The sequence below is a fragment of the Ambystoma mexicanum genome, chromosome 14 (genome assembly GCF_040938575.1).
Source record: "Ambystoma mexicanum isolate Mex_15411 chromosome 14, UKY_AmexF1_1, whole genome shotgun sequence".
In the NCBI taxonomy this organism is placed as follows: Eukaryota; Metazoa; Chordata; class Amphibia; order Caudata; family Ambystomatidae; genus Ambystoma; species Ambystoma mexicanum.
In genome coordinates this window covers 609,477,029-609,494,884 of record NC_090940.1, presented here as the reverse complement: position 1 = coordinate 609,494,884, position 17,856 = coordinate 609,477,029, and the positions used below count along the sequence as shown (strand labels likewise).

The 17,856-nt window shown below is 48.2% G+C and overlaps 1 protein-coding gene across 1 annotated transcript in view; it reads left to right on the top strand.

Annotated features, from left to right (window-relative positions):
* The first annotated feature begins 578 nt into the window (after positions 1-578).
* Positions 579-17,856, top strand: part of CIPC (CLOCK interacting pacemaker) — a 63,477-nt gene continuing 46,199 nt past the window's right edge. Inside the window, exon 1 of the mRNA XM_069638017.1 lies at positions 579-713. The gene's annotated coding sequence lies outside the window, so the exon portion shown is untranslated. The remainder of the gene's footprint in view (positions 714-17,856) is intronic.

Genomic DNA, 17,856 nt, shown 5'->3' with positions numbered 1-17,856 from the left:
CCGTTCCCACTCACTTCGACCACATTCAAAATGCAAACACTGTTTTGCCAGCTTTGCTTGCATTTGGGCTTTTAGAGAGCTGACTTGACCCCACTCATACATTCTGTGGCTCTCCCACCTCTTGTCAATAGATAACCCCCTTTGCTCCCCACTCTTGTGCATGACAAATGCCCACAGAACGCCTTGCCACAAGACAAATCGCTCTTCCACATAGGACAAGTATTCCACCCTTCGACATAGGACCAACCGTCCCAATTTCAACCCTCTTCACACGCCACACACCCCTTCACATGGCAACCTCCCCCCCCCCCCCAATGTTTTGCACATGAACAATTCCCAAATACACCCTCTGCACAGTTTAAATTGTCCTCATCGCAAGACACGTATTCCATTCTTCTCCAATGGACCAGGAAATCCTAAAATGTAAAATGGTTAACTGCAAATGTGTCTGGGTACTTGATTGGCAGGGAAACGCCTCGTTCCCCATCTCGGAGGAAGGCGCGTGCCTGAAAGCTCCCTCGCGAGGTTTCTGCTTTGCCACCTCTGCGAGGGTCACGTGCTTCTGAGAACGAGGGAGCGCCGGACGTACGCGACCCCTGTACGTAACGTGGATCCCACGTGACGACGCCAGGAGGGCGGGGCGTTGCTAAGGTCGGCTTCTCGGAAGAGACGGGTGACAACGGTCCTGAGGAGAGAGTGACCGTGTACCGAAGGTGAGAGTGTGGGACTTTTGGGGGAGAAACAGGTCGGGGGCAGGCACGGAAGGGTTAAAATGAGAGCGGGCATGCAGGATGAACACGGGCATCGACTGTATGCTGGTTTACAGGGACGGCGTGCATGTGATGAAAAAAATGTGCGTCATCATTTGATGTCAATATGCTCCTCTTTAGTCCTGTCAATAAATTCGAGTCGGTGGGCGTATAAAGAGTCTTAGGCGAAGGAGGACAGCAGTAGCCAACATCCTGCAGCACCTTCGAGGGACATTTCGTTGGAGAAATCAGAGGAAATTAATTTTCCCATCGAAATGTATTGGCTGAAAAATTATTTTAGGTGAGAGAAAGCGAAAAATAGCAATATTTTTAACTGCAAAATCAGGAGTCTTCTGTAGAGATTCAAGTAAGCACGTAGTGGGGGTTAGCAGCTCTTCCCCTCAACCAGCAACTCATAGAATGTGGAACTTTGGACGTAAGTTCCACTACAGCATTCCCCCCCCATGGAAACAAAACGAGCAACCCTATGAACTCTTAACTTAAACTTAACACTATGACACAAAAGGGACAACAATAACATCAAAATACCATTATGACACAAAAGGACGGCATGGGTGAGAACATGCTGCACCCACATAAAACCCGGACACACCTTCAACCGACCGCCCAAGCGCACATCAACCCAACCCACCTTCAACCAACACATCACCCCTTCCAGAACCCCAATGTACATAATCCTTGAACTTGATGGGAGGTAACCTGATTCTCGTGGGCCAAACCTGCACGACACCTTCCTTGGGTTGGGCCCCTTGCTGAACTGGGACAGAGCTCTCCTTGAGTTGGGACCCTCCTTGATCAACAGGAGACATACTCTCCATCTGCCTGGACGGAACATCCCCCTCTACCCCACCGCTGTCCTTGTCTCTCACCCTCATCTGTGGCTGCCCCATATGATGCATCAAAAGAAACGCCACATCCCTCATCAGAGCTCACATGGTTGGAATCAGCTTTGCTCCTTAGAACCGCAATTCTCCTATTGTTCTACGTTGAACCTTCATCCAACACTACGTAACCTGTGCCTACCTTCACCACGCAGGCTGAAAAACGATGTCCTGGAGGGTTGCCCGTGGCTATGATTAATTCAAAAACTTCCAGCCATCACCTTTTTGTTTTCCTACCTTCACCACAACACGGGAATCCATGTATACGCTGGCCCTCTTCAGCACCAAATGAGGATTACGCACCCGCACGTGATCACCCATAGACACCATGAGGGGCAGCCTTCGCCGCTGCCTCACACTCACCCTTTCTTGGCGTAATCGCACCCTTTCCGAAAACTTAACCATGTCCACCTCGGACCGAACCCCACCGCCCAAGGCCGCAATCCTAAATTTGGAACCAGGTTTCCTGCCCCTAATCAGCTCAAAAGGGCAATAAACCGTAACCAACGACAATCTGTGACTAAGCCGACAACGCCTCCAACAATACCTGCATCCAACACAAACCATTAGCCACCACCAACTGTATCGCTCCCTTGACAAAATGGTTCATCCTCTCCACTAACCTGTACGCAAACGGATTATAAAGTGCAATTTTGTGATGCTTGATTCCCAACTTGTTATATGATATGCCATTTATAACGCGCCTATACACAAGCGTTTCAAGAAATTCAAATACTCCTGCCTGCATCCTGCCACAAACTGGGCGCCATTATCGGTTACAATAACAGCAGGAACACTTCCCTGTGAAAAACCATGTTGAGAAAAGACACTTCAGCCGTGACTGTTTCTAACGCTGTGGCCTCCACTCAGCATGAAGTATGATCAACCAAAACCACAACAAACCTCAACTCTCCGCCCAAAATCTCCATGGGACCCACAATGTGAATAGCTTAACTTCGACCACACCTCTTCTGGAATATCAACAGGATACACAGGCTGCGCCCGGAGCACCTTTTGTCACTAACACCACCTGCTGCACAATCCCTCACAACTGTTTCTACTTCCTCTTCCATTCCCGGCCACCAGTACGACTCCCTCAACCTTCTCTTCGTCAATGACCTGCCTAAATGTCCTTCATGCGCCAGATTTAACAACCTGCCCTTAATTTGCACGGAGGAATTAACATCTCTTCTCCTGGCAACACCCCACGGTCCTTCCGACAATTCATGCCATACATGTTCATAACCCTTCCTTATCACTCTTCCACCGCCAACAGGCACCCCATTCCTCAAAACCTCTCTGATGCTTTTTCAAATCGGGATCAGTGGCACATTCCTCCTTACTCTCACTCTTGCCTACAGCAAAAAACATACTAGCCACCTGTCCTTTCCTCACCATCCTCCTGCCGATCCTGCCCCACAGCAACCGATCAGCCACTGTATTGTTAGCTCCAGGAATATACTCCACTATGAAGTTAAATTCCTGTAAATCGGCCATCCATTTGGCAATCCTGGGAGAAACTGAAGACCTCACTTTTGTTGTTAACACAAAAATAAGTGGTTTATGGTCCGTGCGGATCACATAGGGAATACCCCAAAGGAACGCCCTGAAATGCTTGGAGGCCCACATGACAGCAAATGTTTCCCTTTTCTATGACAGCATAACACCTTTCGGCATCTCTTTGCACCCTAGAGGCAAATGCTATGGGACGGGGTGTTCCATTCTCCCACTGCTCAAGCACCGCACCTAAACCAACATCACTAGCATCTACTGTCAACAGTTTTATTTCTGGGATTAAATTACCCTAAAGACGGAGCATGATCAACATCCCCCTTTAACTCAACAAACTTTTTGACAACTCTCCGTCCACTCAAAACGGGCTCTTTTCTTTAACAATGCACGCATGTGCACTGTTTTCTCTGCATGTGAAGGAATGAACCTCACATAATGCTCAGTCGTTCCTAGAAATGACCTGAGCTGCTCCTTGTTCACCGGAACGGGCGCCTTTCTCATTACCCTTACTAACTCTTCCTTAGGACTTATCCCCTTCTCATCCAAAGTATGACAGTGACATGTCACACTTGGCACGCCTACATGACACTTCGACCACTTCATGGTTAACCCACTCTTTAATATTTGCATCACCCCATTACCGTGTTATCCTGTTCCTTGCGAGCTCTCCCCCACACCGATATGTCATCTTGCAAATATTCAACACCAAGCACTCCTGCAAAAAGGGTTTGCATAAGCCTTCAAAATACTGCTGATGCCGATGTTAACCCAAAAGGCATGCAACAAAACTATATGCCCCGAAAGGGGTGACGAACGATGTTGGGGCACGTCACTCTTCGTTTAAGTCTATCCGCTGGTAAGCCAAAGAGAGATCAAATGTCGAGAAACACGTTGCTTTACCCACTGATGCCAGAAGCTCGTTAATATTGGGTAGGGATTACCAGCAACCTATATGTGCGCATCCAGATCTCTTAGATCTACACACATTCTCGTACTTCCATCTGCCTTGCACGCCAATACAACTGGCGACAACCATTCAGACCACTCAATCTCTCCTATAAATCCTGCTTCCTTGAGTTTGGTGACTTCACCTTTTAACCCATTGCTGGCCGCTACTGGCACCCTTCTTACTTTGTGAACCTTGGGTACTGCACCTCTCTTCAGAACAATTTTGTGTGCAAAACCCTTAAGCCTTCCCAACCTTTCTGAAAATATGGTGGGAAAGGTCTCTCTCAAACACTCGGCAGTCACCACCCCTTTGCATGGTTTTTCTTCCCCGCCTTCAACACATAACACAGGAATCTGCTTGCTGGGGCGTATTTCTATCTCCAAGGCTGCTTGCTCGTCCCAACCCAGAACAGTATATCCTTTGTGGGCTACATAGAGATATCCCTCCACAGTGTGCCCCTTTACCTCTATCTTGGCACATTCATACCCCAGTACCTTAATGGGTACACAACCATACGCATGGGTATTTATGTTGGAGGGAATTGGGGAGGACACTTCATTCCCGTACCTTTTGTCATATAACTCGGGAGACATCATTGTGTATGGCGGCCCTGAGTCTAAAAGCATCTGCAAATGGACACTGTTGACTGTCATAACGGCCCACAGCCCCTTCCTTTGTGCCCCGTCCAGGCTCAATAACGCTCCTCTCAAACCATCACACCTCATTCCCTCACTGGCATAACAAATGACACCATTGGAATTGCCTTCAGACTCCAACATCCTTACAGCCTGCCTGTTTAAGTGTCCAGCACATGTGTGCAAAGTGCTACCTTCCTTTGCATCTCCTGCAGTCTGCATTCCACGTGGGACAGTCCTTGGTTCCTGTAGCATGCCCTCTCCAGCCACATCTTCTGCATGTTTCTTTCGTCGCAAACATTCCTTTGTTGTCCCTAAGGGGCCAGGTTTCCCCTCTGGTGGGTCTTGCCTTCTACAGTGCCTTTCTTGGTCATTACTGCATGTACGGCCATGCTTTAGTTCTCCTTTCAGTCACTTCTTGTACGCTGATCCACAAATCTTCGATAGCCCAGGCTATCTCGATAACTTTTCAAGCAGTGGATCCTTCTCAATCCATAATCTTTCCCTCACCTTGGCATTACTTGTTTTCATCATCAATTGGTCTCTTATGTAATCTTCCAAGATGCCTGTGGAGATGAGTGCACACAAAGCTGTTACATACATATCAATACACTCACCCACGCCTTGAGCCCTCGAAAAGAAATGGTACCTCTCTAGCACCACGTTTGGTCTTTTCCCAAACCGCTCAAGTTTTGAGTGCTGTTTCATACACACTTGCCACACCATCACCGGCGCCCGGCATACACAGATCTTCCCCAGGAAGATGTCTGAAGGCACGTAGACCCTCTGTGCTAAAAAAAATTCAATAACGCTGCTTCCTTTTTGTTGTCATACCTGGCGCCACCTGCCGCCTTCGCGCATACTTTCAAAGTGTCCTTCCAGAGGTCCCACGCAATGGGAGACTCACCCAGGCAGGGCAAAAATGCAGGTGGAGGGCGGGCGTTGCTTTGCTGCATTCTTGGTGACGGGAATGATTTCTAACCTCCTGCAGCTTGCACTGCCTCTGATTTTCTATACAGTTGGTGGGTGTGGTGATTGCTGCCAAAACAATGTCTCTTTAGTCTCCTAACTTGTTAATTACCATTAGGGTGGTGGGCATACTTAGCTTGGTGTCCTTATACCACTCTTTTCACTTCAGTTAGACTCTGTTTGTGCAGGGTGCTTCACCTGGTCTTTTATCAACAGTGTTTATTTTGATTGGTCTGCCGCTTCTCAGTAGTAGGGAATGTAGGAAATACAACACACAGTTGCTTCTCTTTGGTGACTGATTTCCTTATCAGCTTCCACGCTTCGCTTGGGCCCAGTGCACTGCTTGCGTGTCTGTTTACCAGCTTTGGGTTGTCGCCCTGACAACCTCCATGTGCGTTGGCATGAGCACACACGTTGGGCCTTGCATTTAGGCCCCGCCTCCCTCCTCTACTTTGTCGGTGCAGACAACAGGTCTGAAGGGGCTGCTGCAATGATGTGGGCACAAATGGGTTCCCTTTGCTGCTACGCGGCGCAGGCTAGCCTTATCACTGACCACTATGCCTGCAACTGCCGCTCCGTTCCTTGCCGTTACGCTGCTGCGCCGGGTGCAGGGCTTCGCTGCTTCAGTTCTCTTCACCCACCTTAATCTCGTGGAGTGATGGCAGGGATCTTTTGTCCTCTGCCCTCCTCGCCTGCCGCGCCACCGCTCCCTCTTCACGCGTTGGGAAAATCGCAGGCTGATAGGCCGGCCGTACGTTGGAGGGGGCCTGCAGGGTGTTCGACGGATGGCTGCTGGATGTGGGTTCTGGCCGCTGGATGTGGATTCTTCTGCCGGGGTCTGCCAACGTCTACTTCCACGTCGCCAGTGTAGCGATTCAAGTAAGCACATAGTGGGGGTTAACCATGAGCTTTATTAGTGACAGACCCACAGCGCGCTGCAGCTTTCCCCCTCAACCAACAACTCGTAGAATGTGAAAACCTGGAAGTAAGTAAACAGTCCAAGGTTCCACTACAACATCTTCCTAAATCGGAAGGTTTGGCATTTATGCAGCATTGCATTGCATACCTGCACAAGTGGGTGTGCAAAGGCAACAAGGTGTAGTGCCCAGAAGACAGCTGTGAGCGGGGATGGCACACATTCAGCAGGTAGTAATGCAACCAGCACTGCAAAACCTTTCTTCTGATATTTTTAGACGTGCTCTTAGTGCTAGGTTTTGCTAGGGCCAACTTTACAAAATGGTTCTGCGGGACACTTTAGATGCGATGGCGCATCAGAAGCAGTTTTTTACATGTGTTGGTCTGTATGGCATCTCCACCTCCCCGAATTCACTTGTGTGACTGGGGCTCTCTAGCAGTCACCCCTCTGATCAGCAGAGAACACTTGGGCCCATCAAAGACTCCCTGCCACAAGAACGGAAGACTCCGCCATGGGGCAAAGTTACTTTGTTATTAGCAAACAAAATTAGTTTTCACACCAGAAAAACAGGTATCCTCCGGGGCTCTCCGCTTCTAAGCCTGTGTCACTAGGTCTTATCCTGGTGCGACGTCACAAATCTAGATTCCATCCCATCAGACATTCACATTGGTCAGTTTGGGTAACCTACATATAGGAGCTATAAGGGGTAGTTCTACTATTGGATAGCCATATCTGGTGGCTCCCCCCTGGACCACCTTTTACTAGTATCAATCTACAATGGTGCATGGAGACCATTGGCCCTTGCAACAAATTATATCCCTGCGTGAAAGGTGACTCTGGATTGGGTAGAACGTGTGCCCCCCCATCCCTGCGACCCTGGACAGTTACCACACTGTGTACTCTTTCAAGGCAATGGGAATGAACATGGAGGTGCAACGTGTTCTCTAATGTTGCCATCTCTGAACACCTAAGCCTGGGAGAGTACATTAAATTGGAGTTTGCGGGCAACACCTGGTTTCTCCTCTGGTTCGATGAGAACAGCCTTCTCCGTCTACCTTAGCTGAATGAGAATTATCCTGTTAGGCTAGGTCACGTGTGTGGAGACCACGAAATGAAGCGGTCCTGCTTGTAATTGAGGATTTTAGCCCGATTTGTTTGAGGGGGACTCATTGTCTTGGTAACTGGAACTTTCCTGTCTCCACTTGTCCTTGGCTGCGTGCATAGTTTCTGAACGCCTCTGGCTGCGGCGATCATGTCTGCTTGTCTTATGTCCCCATAGCCTGTTTTTCCTTTGTCATTCATTCCAGAGACCTATAGGTTCCATATTGTTCCTTGGGCTTCTCCATGTTCGTGGCAGTCAAGCATGTGCAAGCTACATATATGAATACTTGGCATCCTGTGGTTTCAGCTTTGTTGAAAAATATGAATATATAGAGATGCGTATGTGTATCTGTGCTCCGTGTATGTGGGTCACAAGCATTTTCTTTGTGCCTATATGCAATAAATTAGTGCATGTTCATGTAACTTCATGAATGGATGCATATGTACTTCATGTAGAAGTGAGGCTACGTCATTGATTTCTGGTCTTGCAGTCAGTCGACTTGCTTGATCAATTTAATTTCCAAATCGTCCAGACCATCAATATGGGTACGGTCTGAATGGCTGTCTTAGAGAATGCTTTTCAGACCTGCAACACATCAATGATTGCAGTGATGGGCCTAATATAGCCGGTCCGATAGCACAGCGAGTAGAGCGCTCGCTTTGACATCCATGCAGAGCCCGCTGACGCAGGTTTGAATCCCGGCAGGGCCAAACTCAGCCTTTCATCCTTCCGAGGTCGATAAATAAGCACCACACACCGTGGGTAATAATAAGCAGCGCTCAGATACTGGAGGGTTCGTAGCGCTATATAAATGCTAAATTATTATTAAGAGTGAGGCACATCTGTTGTTTCTCTGCCTTCGTGTCGGAAGTCATGTGGGGGCATGAGTCAGATTTGGCCACCATATACAGAACAAATTCTGATTGGCTGACGGGAGGTGTTCGTGTATGTGCTATCTATTCTCGTCTTGGCCTTCTCTTATGGGGGGTTCCATGTAACGCTCACCTAATTCCCGTAGAGGCGCCGGTCTTGACTGGGCATATACCGTATCTTCAAAGGTGATGTGTAACACACGGCTGGCTCTTTGGGCTGGACCTCTGTGCACTGTATGTCTGACTCGAAGGGTAAGATGTCTGCAGATAGAAAATATGGGATTAAGGAACTGGGTTATTGAATGTCTCTCTCTTCTTCCCTTTCTCTTCTCCTGTAGAACCCCAAAGGTTAACGCTCTCACCTTAGGTAAGTGAACGCCGTGCTCTCCATCTGCCTCGGGGCAGGGTGCTGTAACCAGTTTCTTCACTGGATAAGGGGAGCAGGCCTCTTGACTTCAGAGGACTGCTGTCCGTCGTTTACTGCACGAACGGTAAGTTTCGAGTAATTCTAATGTCTTTAAAGTCTTTAGTAATGATGTTTCTTGTTTTGCAGGGTTCCGGCGATGGCGGATGACGGGCTGAAGTGAGTTGAAGATGGAGCCCGTGTGATGAATAGAAGCGCCTGGAAGCACGTAAGTAAGCGCTTGTTGCCTGCTTCACGATGCGCTCTAACTGTCTTTTTATTTTGCAGGTACAAGTTCGGAGCGGCTGCAGGGTGCCGGAATACCCACTGGGTTAGATGTGGAAAGGAGTAATGGCACGTGAGTATTAAAGTTCCCCAATGTCTTTAAACGCACCTTGTTTTGTCTTTCAGATGCAGGATGCAGCGCCGAAGGCCTCCGGAGCGTGCAAAGAGTTGGTAAGCTTTTGTCTTTCAGATGCCGGAATGCAGCGCGAGGCGTTGGTGACAGCCGATGGACCAGGTAAGTGAAGAGCTGTCACTGAAGACCGTAATGCTAACCTGTTCTTTCTTGTCTTTATAGGTGTTGCTGAAGACTGGATTCAGGATGGTAAGCCTTTTCCCTTAGGCCCAGGATCAGATGCAGAAGACACGATGAGCGTTCTGCTGCAGAGGATGCAGAATAACGCAAAGCAAGATTCATCCATCGGGTGTGGTTTAAATAGCCTCCTGTAGTGCTTAGGCGTCTCCTTCCACAGCCACGCCTAGGTAAGAAAAGAGTTCCTGCTTTCCAGAAGAGTTCCAGTGTTCTGAATCTAGGGAGTGGCTCCTGCCCCACCCAACAGGAAAAGTAGTTCCAAACAGAAGAGGATCAGAGGCTCAACTGGCAGGCAAGTAAGCAGCATGGTCTGCTGCAGGTAAATCCACCCAAGCATTATGAGCCCGGCGCTTCCAGCGCTGGGACTGGGCATATTTATGAGCCTGGTGCCACTGGCGCCAGGACTGGGTCCAAAAGGTCCCAATTGGGACTGGTTGGCACTCGGAACCTGGGTTATGGATCTGCTTCCAAGGGAGTTGGGAAAACCCTGACCTTTTGGAAGCAGAGATCATGACATTCCACCGCTTGTCTTATTTCAGCGATCACTGCAGTATGTCAAATTCAATAAACTACGCACCCAGGCCTCAAGGTTTCCGCACTCTACTAGGAAATTATGTGTATATGTACAATTGAGTGGGCAAGTGACTTTTTCAGCTTGTCTGGTAACCTTCCTACTTGAAAATGTGCCAACTGACATAACTGTCAATATGGAGTTAAGAAGCTGCAAAGGAAGTTGTGTGCACATCTGCATTGCTTCCCATCTAGGTTTGTCCTTTATAAATCCCATACATACACATACATTATGCGAAGCAGAAGTCCCTGAAAGACCCTGAATGGCAAATGTGGAAAGTTCTCTGAATTCCTCATCCTTGCATGTGGGGGGGAAACAAGCCACCTGGGACATGGCAGGTCCAGTAACTCTCTGATAGGCCTTACAGAGGTGGAAGAGGCACCCTGCTGGCTAGCTATCCCCCATAGACTCAGTATTATTCTTAACAGGTATCCAGCTGCAGAGGTTTGGCCTGCAAGACTACATTTCCCATGGGTCATTGCGGAACATAGTGGTAACCCAGAGAGGAGGAACTGTTGGTAATTGGAAAAAGCAGCTGTTTTGCCAATCCGTTGAGTTTGCAAGTCACATAGAAACAGAGGCGTTGCTAGGAAGGGGCTGAGGGGGCTACAGCCCTGGGTCTTTTGGTTGTAGCCCTGGATAGAAGCTCGGGGGTTGCAACCAAAAAGGCTAGCTAGCCCCCAGTCCCACAGTAACAAAATTTGCATAGCCCCAGATCTTTTCCAGATCTAGCAACACCCCTGCATGATAGAAACAAAAGAGAAGCTTACCATCAAGAGGGCAGGTGCATGCCACTTCGCAGATCTGAAGCTCCCAGCGTGGCCCTTGTCCAATTAGTGTGGAGGAGCTGCAGAGTAACACAGAACCATACCTTACCACTGTTGACTTTGTTTTGTTCATATTTATCGGCCTCAAAATGTGCACCATTGTTGAGGGATAATTCATTCTTTGAGAGTAAGACCTGATGTGGCATTCCTGGTAGTGTGCTTTCAATTGTCTTTTATCCATGGCTATTGGCTTGAAACTTGACACTTTTACCCCTGTATAGCGTTTCATTAACCGTAGAAACGCTTAGTGGTTTATGTAAAATACAAATGGGGATGGGGTGAGCACAAAAGTACATGGGCAGCAGTAAGTGTGGGAATGGGGCATGAGTAGAGGTCAGTGTGCAATAAGATGCTGTGAAGCAGGAAGTGCACGACTGATATCAGCAGCAGAGAATGCTATGACTACTTACCGGTAGTCTTCATTACTCCTAATCCTACTCTTCCTTGTCACAAAACTTACATCGGAGGCCGTGCCTCCATTCTAGGAACCCCTCTTCAATTTATTTTCTTTCCAGGTAAACCTCCCACAAACACCAGTTAACAATATCCAAACCGGTGCATGGGACCCTCCCTGCAGGGAGGGAGAGGAGGGTCATCAGTACTGTGATGAGTCCCAGTAGGACTGGGAGTAGTGAAGATTACCGGTAAGTAATCATAGAATCACCGTCATGTCCCTCTTCCTCGTCCTAGTACTTACCACTGAGGTATACCAAAGAAAAGCCAACGGGGAGAGGAGCCAAAGAAACATAGAGACAGAAAAGCTGCAACACAAACAGCAAGTCAACCCCTTGACGACAAACCTGCACAGGCAAAACCCAACCTCGGAGGAGCCAACCTGAGGGGCGAGAAAACGGGTGAGAAACGTGCACTCTGCCTGCCCAGGTAGCAGCTCCACAAGTCGCCTGCTGAGACACCTCAAGGGCATCAGCCCAGAAAGCCGCCAACCCCCCTGCATAACCACTCCAATGGCTGACGGACACCGAGACCCAACGCCCAGCCCCAGCAGAGCCAACCGACACAATCGGACCTGTAGAACGACGGAACAGCACGTCCAAGAAAGGCAGACCAAAACAGCGACGGCAAAAGCCCTGGAAAACCCAGAGGATCAGAACCAGGAACGCAGAGAGGAAGAACCCATAGAGGAAACCCCACATGGGCATAGGGATGAGAAGCAGCCAGACCCCAAGGAATGGACGCACCAAGCAAAACCCCACCCTGCTAAGAGCCAAAACAGAAGCCCACTGGGAGAGACAGGCGGAAACCCGCTAGCCCCCCTGACAAACCCCACCAGGAGAAATCGGAGAACAGAAAACTCCTCCCAAAGGGGGAGGATGCCAGACCGCCCACACCAATCCAGAAAACACACCAGCATCGGCCCCAGGGGCTCAATGGAGAAGGGTGCCGAGCCCGGAGGACAGACCATAGGACCAAATAGTCCCCAAGAGGTCAACTGAGACAGAAAACAGGTCCTGGACAACGACCACCAACCAGCAGGACAAGTGATGAAGCACCACAGGACCACACAACTCCATGCTGAACAGGCACCCAGAGGGGCCCCCTGCCCACAACGGTAGAAAGAGCAGACCACATGGGCCGGACCAGCGGCACCCCACACCTGGAGATGACGGACCAGCAACCACCACAGCAGATCTGCCTATTGACACTGAGAGATGGGGACAGTGGCCAAGTACGTTCGAGAAGCCGGTAGCCAACGGCCCAGGGCAGGAGACCAGAGGACGCACACAGGCGTGCCCTCTGGACCAGAAACACAGGAGGCCACACGCCCCACAGAGGAAGCAACAGGCCAGCAGGACCAACATCCACCATAGAACCCAGATGAGGACAGAAGAAGACCCTGAACCCTGTCCAGAGACCAGAAGACCTTCCCACCCAGGAGCAAAACAGGGCCCCAGCGAAAACCAGACCCAGGGACACAGGAGGGACAAACACACCAGGCGGACATACACCCCTGGCAAACCAGACGCAGAAGACCCAGGACCAAGCCTGCAACCCTCCTTGCTGGGCCCACCAGACCAGCCAGTTGACCAGACATGGCGAGTGGGAGGGACAGAACACCCAGTAGGAGAAGAGTTCCCAGGAGAGCCTGCAACATGGGAACCACCAGAGGGTCAAAACGCAACCAAACAGGGAGGACCCGGAACCGAAAGCAAACATCCACAGCAGCAGGAAGAAGCGAACTGGGGATGGGAGCAGTGCCACATGGGAATAAGTGACCCAGGGAAACCAGGTATGCCAAATCATTCGAACCAGAGGGAGAACACATAGCAGAGCCACAAACACCAAAAAAAAGACACACTGAGCCTGTCTGCAGACACACCCACGGATCCCAAGGAGAGATGGCCACAGCAGGGAAGCAACTGCTGCCAGTACGTGTGCCCCGAGAGACCACTGGAGCAGAGAAGCAAGCACCGTTGCATACAGTCCAGCAAGCAAGGACTGTGTCCAGACCAACGGAAATTACCATTACAGGATCTGAAACACAAGGAATGCCGTAAACCGCACCCCAGGCTCTGCACAAATGCCACACTGGCGGATGCAGGAAAGCCGTACGGGATTCTCGCAGGAAAACGCAACATCCGACCCACAGGTGAGTCCGAGGGCGAGATCCCAGAGGGCAAGGCACTCCACATTAGGCAACAACCAGAGCATAAACTGGGGCGTTAGCCAGGGCCAGCCCTGGCACTGACAACCACATAGCGACACAGATACCGGAGCGCAGATGGATGTTGTAGAGCATAGGTAACCGTAAAAACACAACAGGCAAAAAAAGAACACAGAGATGTAGCAATATATAAGCAACAACAGTGCGCACAGGCCAGCGGAATCAGCTACCTGGGATGGGCCAATGATACACATAAACCCGAATACCCTGGCAGCAGGGCATGATAAAATCAATGAGCTGGAAGGTGGCATTTCAGGCTATTCAAGAAGGCCATGCCCGCAAATCTACTACACCAAGAACCAGCAACACAGATAAAGCAGTGTGGGTAGGAAACAGCAGGATAGTCACCAGCCAGCAGCCCCAACACCAGGCAGGACAGCAAAAGGCCAATGTCGAGAGGAGCGCCAGCCAAGAGAGCCAACCCACACAAGAAGAGCATGCACAGCAGTGTACAACAGTTAAAATGGGCCAGTAATGGCAGCGCCCACAACCGCCCATCAATGCACCATAGGAGGAAAAGCAATGCACCCCAATTGATGCAGAACGACGGACAACGGGTATAACCAACCACCAATACAATCGGGGCAAACTAAGGTCACAAGAAGTAATGTCGATAGGCAACAGTAAAGCACACAACTGCCAACGCCATTGCCACTATCACCCCGAACGCCAAACCCCAGATAGGACATTGGTCAGAGCAGCAATGAGCGGCGTTTGGTGGGGACCCACCTTCCCAGAAGCACCACAGGACTGTAGGACCGTACAACCAGGCTCAGGTATGCAAAGGACGACAAATGTAATCTGACACACAACTCTTCTTCAAACTTACCACTGACGCCCTTGCACTTTCCTTCATCCCTGTCAGCCTCTCTGCCATCCAGGCCTGGTGCACTGCTAAGGACCTCTGCCTCAATGGCAGCAAAACAGAGATTTTCCCTATTGGGTCCCCTGCACCCTATTTCCTCCCCTCACTCTGGCCTTCCTGCATGGTGCCCCCTTGCCCCCTCCTCTATAGCCAGGAATCTTGAGTAATCTTCGATCCCTCACTCTCCTTCATCCCTCATATTCAGGACATTGTCAAGAAGTCCCACTTTCAGCTCTTTCTTCTCAAAGAAACTCTACCCATCCTCACCTTTCCCCAGAAACTCAATGTTATCCGTGCTCTGGTTCTCTCTAGGCTAGACCTTTGCATTAGCCTTCTCCTTAATCTTCCTGCTACCCCCACGCCCCCCAGCTAACCCAGAATAGGGCAGCAAGACTTAACCATGGCCTGCTAAGGATTTCAATCAGGCGACGCACACTAGGTCTCGGCCTAGTGTGCAGCGCACAACTGAAATGCTTATCTTTTTATATTGATTCGATATTGAGATGGTATACCACTCATATCGCACCCCCTTTTCAAATACCCTGGGTCACAATGGACCATGAACCAGGCTGGTTGGTAAAATACAATATTTATTTATTTGAAAATTCAAAAGAAATCTTACACTTTTAATATGGGGCAGCCATCAACAATGGGGTGATAGAATGTGAGCAATGCACTGGGTTTAACCTTCTAGTGAAACATATACACAGCACAGCAGAAGAGGAGCACTTTTTGACTTAGGAAAGATAGCACCCAAGTTAGAATTTCACCCTGCAATGTTCCCTCAACCCACAAATCAATTGTGAGTGGATAAAAAGCAGCAGGTAATCACAAATGAGAAATGGGAAACAATCAAAATCTGACCTTCCCTCCCCAAGTAAGAGAAAAATTGATTTTAAACCCCTGGCAATGTTGTGAAATGACACTGGAAATGGACAAATAAGTAATGAATGTGTGTTTAAAAACCTTGAAGCCAATATAATTCCCCACTAAAGCAACAATGCAAAGAAGACACTAACAATCACAAAGAATGGATTACCAAAAGCACAGTTTGAAAATGAGTGGAAAGTTAGCAAAATGACACGTTGGAAACTTTGCAATTTTGCAATTCCCGCCTGAAATTACCCACGGTTTTTAATAAAAATGAGTGAAATACACTGATTTGTAGTGCGGTTATCTGGTTGGCGGACAGCTATAGATCACAGGTAAGTCTCTAGCTGGTAAGTTATGCAAGATATAAAAAGGTGCGCTTTCAGTAAAATGACTCAGTGAAATAGGAAAGGAAATCAGTTGTGACAAGAACAGTTTTACTTTAGAGTATTCAGGCTAGCCCACCAAAGAGAGGCACAGTAAGCTCCAGGGTTGATTTGCAAGTTCAACCCTCTCATCCCAGCACCCAGTCCTGGCGGAAACCAGTCAGATCACTCGAAATAGGACTAATGGCTTAGGATTGCACAATACAAAATAACTACAGCGATGGCGCTGGCACTAGAAATCGAGGGCAGGGTTGGAAGAATGATTCTGACAGTTTGAACAAGTTAGCAGGGTAAGGTTAGGATGACTTAGAGAGTGGGATAAGGACAAAGACAAGATAGGCTATGGGGTGGCGATTATACTCCACTTTTTAGTTTTGGATTTTGGACAGTCAACGGTTCTGGTCACTACACGGCAGCACGCCTGGCAGACAGCTGTTCTGGTCACTAGATACTAAAGGTCAGCTGGATGGCAGGATGCATGCAGTTAGGGTATCAGGATGCTTCCCCAAAACACCACAGCTTTCCCCTTTGGTTATTTGGGAATTTTAGTTGGACTTCAGAATTGAGGCATTGCTGGAGCAGGATCAGCAATGCTTTGGCCTTGTAGTTGGAATCTGGATGGATGGAACGTGTGTGTGTGTGTGTGTGTGTGTGTGTGTGTGTGTGTGTGTGTAGGTAGGTAGAGTCTTGTCAGGGACTCTTATTTATAATGCATAGTGACATCATCAAAGTATATGACTGGGGCAGGCTTAACTAAACACGCCTCTAATAACGGGATTGGACAAGGGTGAAAGTCTCTGCCTCGCTCTCAGCTGGTTGGATTTCATGAAAATGTCAGATTTATGATGTCAGTTTTACAATGTCCAAAAACATCCCACAGTTACTTTAACTAAAATCAGATTTTGCCACAAACATACATTTATACAATTGGAATCTCTTAGCAAATTATATACACAGGTTACATATTTTGTGCAGCACATGGCAGTCCAATCCTCCAGTCCCTGAGACCTTGTTTCGCCCATCTACCAGTTTTTCGCGCTTTTCAATGGGATTTATATTACTTAAAATTCTGTAATGTTATACATGGGTGTAGATTATCATAAGGGATGTATGTACAAAAATTAGCATTTATAACATGGATACTTTTCTTGGAATCTGCAATATTTTGCCCTTTTTGACCCCATAGTGTCAGTGAATTCTACCATGTCTTAAAAAAAAGAGAGCCCAAAAATTCACTTTTACACTGCGAAAATTCTACATTTTTACAAAGTCTTGCTGCAGAGATAAAAGTTTTTAAAGTTTATTTATGAAATAGTCTTTGGAAACTGATGGCAGTCCTTTGTCACTGGATCATTTCTTCCTTCCTTCAACTGCTACCAACTGTCTTTTCCTTCAAAGCAAGGTGGGGGTTTCTCAGCTTGATTGCAGGTTTTATTGCCCTTTCACACTTCAAACTTCCTTGCCCTGGGAGTCCCATTGTCTGTGGGTTAGCCTAACCTAGATCCTTTCCAACCTAGTAATTATCATTTAGGTGTTAGTATCTGCTGAGAGTTTATGGTGTGGCTCCCTTTCTTAGGGGGAAGCTTTTAGCTCTGCCATCTGGAATAACTGTTTTTTGAGAGCTTGCAAGTTCAGCCCATGTGTTTTTAAAATCTTTATTTTCTTATTTTGGGTCCTGAATTAAAACAAACCGGTGGAATAAAATAGCCCCTGTGTGTATTATCACCAACAACACAACCCCTTCACATTTCTAGGCAATGCAAGCTTTCATTCAACAATTTACTTTTTAACGGCCCATATTATTTCCTTCAGTTTGCAAAGACCCATTTTTACATTTGTGGTGAAAAGCTAGCATTTCTTTCTTTAAATTTGGTTTGGCAGCTACATCAGATTCCATCAATGTCTTTGCAGCTATAGTCATTTTCTTGAAAGCAGGAGTTTTGTCTGATGCACAGATATATTGAAACTGACCTGGCTCAGAGAGTTGGTCTCTTTGAACTGCTGAGCTTTGGATACTTTTGGAAAGAAATAAACACGTGTTCTCGCACAA